Consider the following 2,523-nt stretch of genomic DNA (forward strand, 5'->3'; position numbering starts at 1 on the left):
TGGTCGTGGGGCCTGAACTCTGAGCCTGGGCACTGTCCCTCAGCTCTTCAGCTCAAGGCGAGCGCTCTACCACTTGAGCTACAGCGCCACTTCCTCTGGCTTTTTTCTTTTTGCTTATGTGGTGCTGAGGAATCAAACCCAGGGCCTCATGCATGCAAGGCAAGCGCTCTATCACTGAGCCACCTTCCCAGCCCTCCTGAGATTTTCATTTATTCGCATTTCACTTCAATGAAAAGGTTTTTAAAACTTAGGGCATTTAAGTAATTCTAGGACTGTGACCATAGAGTATGACAAAAATTTAAACATTAAAAAAATTAAAAATCAAAACATCGCTAGCAAGATCATTTTACAAGCTCACCATGATTGCCAATTGCTGTTCTATAAGCTATGAGTTTTAACTCATGAGATTACCTATTAGTTTTAACTACCTTCTAAAGTTTTAGGTTTCCAGTCAAATTTGAGGTGTAATTTCCCATATATTTCCTACTCCACTGTGAAGCCTCATTAACAGCTGTCACAATAATGTACTGTAGTTGTCACAACCAACACATTACATTGACATGCTATCTTCCACCCAAAGATCGTGCATGGCTATACTGGAGTTCAAGCTTCTATAGTTTGGACACATGTATTAGGGGGATGAATATGGACAACACAGGATTTTTGACTGAATCTACTTTTAATGGTGAGTAAGCTGCATTTGTTCAGAATCCCTAGGTCAACATTGCCTCATATACTTTAAGTCTAATCAACGAATTAACCAAACATCACATCTTGGTCTTAAAAACTAGCCTGTTTCTTGAAATAGGGCAAACACTTGCAGTTTTTACAGTACACAATTCCATGTCCTAGTTCCAAACCAGTATCAATATACCCGTTAACTACTATATTTTTTTAATGCTGGTAGTAGAGCTTGAACTCAGTGCTCTACCATTTGAACCATATCTCCACTCCTGGCTTTGAGATGTGATCCTCAAGCACCAGTGCTCATCTCATTTATTGTTTATCTTCAGAGAATCCAGAATTTATGACACTCCTCCCCCAACCCAAGATAGCCCTTCTTTTAGGTAAAGTACAGCACTGTAGAATAACTCTCAACTGCTTATTACTTGAATTGACATTCCCCATCTCCACCAGATAGATAACAGCCACAGAGACAGGCAATTATGAGCAAATCCAAATTTATTTTAATGTCATCTTAAAAACCTCCTAAGTTAGTGGGAGCCCTAGTTCCCTGGGTCAGCATGCCAGAGGTATTGAATTTTGTCAGGTCTAAAAACCCCTAGCAACTCATCCAATCCTAAGTCCACAGCTTCAGAAGGCTAGGAGTTGACTCTTCAGTGTACTCTTCTGGTTTCTGGGTTCTTTCCAGTGAGAGAGGTCAAGATAGTTCAAACAGGGTATAAACCACAGTTGAACTTCCAGCTTAGGTTGTGTAAGAGAGAGCAAGGGAAGCCCCCACTGACTGGAGTAAAGGCTGAACTGGATTATTTCTTTACGCTTTGTGGAAATTAGGGGTGCGTGCACAGAGGGGACATCTTGCAGAACAAAAATGACAAAAAAAAAAAAAAAAACCATTCGAACAGGGATCCACTTGATAGATGAGAATCTCTTCATAAAAGGGAGACTTCAGTTCCTAAGGAAGGCCCAAATGGATGCATCTGCCACAGGTAAAAATAATCTGAAGAACAGGTCCTCTTTAGTAATTTTGAGGGCAGACAAAATGCTCGGGCAAAGTGGGGCAATAAGAGGGGGGAAAAAAAGCCCCAAGTAGATGAGAAAATGCTGATATCAGAGTGGTATAAAAAAAATTTTTTTTCAGCTGAAGTTTTAATGATGGTGGCTAATTTAGCCTCCTCCCTGTTCTGCTGCAGGGCCACACACCTTGACCAAGCAGAGTAGTAGAAAAGGCTAGAAAGAGGGCTTGAAGACGATGGACTTTTGACTCCTGATTTTATTATTCCATTTCTTTTTTTCTATTTAAAGTAGTCTTCGGTATTGGGAAGCCTGGCTTCCCAAGAGCAGTCAGTTGGAGCTGGTTGTTGTTGGAAGGGCTGGGTGGGGGTACTGGGATGGGGACAGGGAGACCCTGCTCTGCTGGCGGTCCTGGTGGAGAAGACGAACTGCGCTTCACAGAGCCTGGGGTGTGGTGGGAAGGGGATGAGGCAGGAGCAGCAAGCTGGGGATATGGGACCCACCTCAGTCCCCAGCTTCATTGTCTTCTAATGTTTCCCCACTGGTGGCATTCTCTGCAGTCTTAGAGGCCTGTATTTGGAGAAAAGGAGACTTGTCAGAATACCTAAGCCCCAAAACTGACACCAAAAAACAAAAAACAAAAAAAAGCAAAGAAAAAGTCTGACTGGGCGCTGGTGGCTCACACCTGTAATCCTAGCTACTCAGGAGGCTGAGATCTGAGGATCGAAGTTCAAAGCCAGCCCGGGCAGGAGAGACCGTGAGACTCCTATCTCCAATAAACCACCAGAAAACCGGAAGTGGCGCTGTAGCTCAAGTGGTAGAGCGCTC

At 43.2% G+C, this 2,523-nt stretch overlaps 1 long non-coding RNA gene across 1 annotated transcript; it reads right to left on the reverse strand.

Annotated features, from left to right (window-relative positions):
- Positions 1–1,164: 1,164 nt before the first annotated feature.
- Positions 1,165–2,295, reverse strand: LOC106002460. Its single transcript, XR_001175929.1, has 2 exons — positions 2,199–2,295; positions 1,165–2,106 (listed from the first exon to the last, which is right to left on the reverse strand). It is a non-coding gene; the product is annotated as an uncharacterized LOC106002460 (long non-coding RNA).
- Positions 2,296–2,523: the final 228 nt, after the last annotated feature.

The sequence above is a fragment of the Dipodomys ordii genome, unplaced genomic scaffold (genome assembly GCF_000151885.1).
Source record: "Dipodomys ordii isolate 6190 unplaced genomic scaffold, Dord_2.0 Scaffold11157, whole genome shotgun sequence".
NCBI classification, from domain to species: Eukaryota; Metazoa; Chordata; class Mammalia; order Rodentia; family Heteromyidae; genus Dipodomys; species Dipodomys ordii.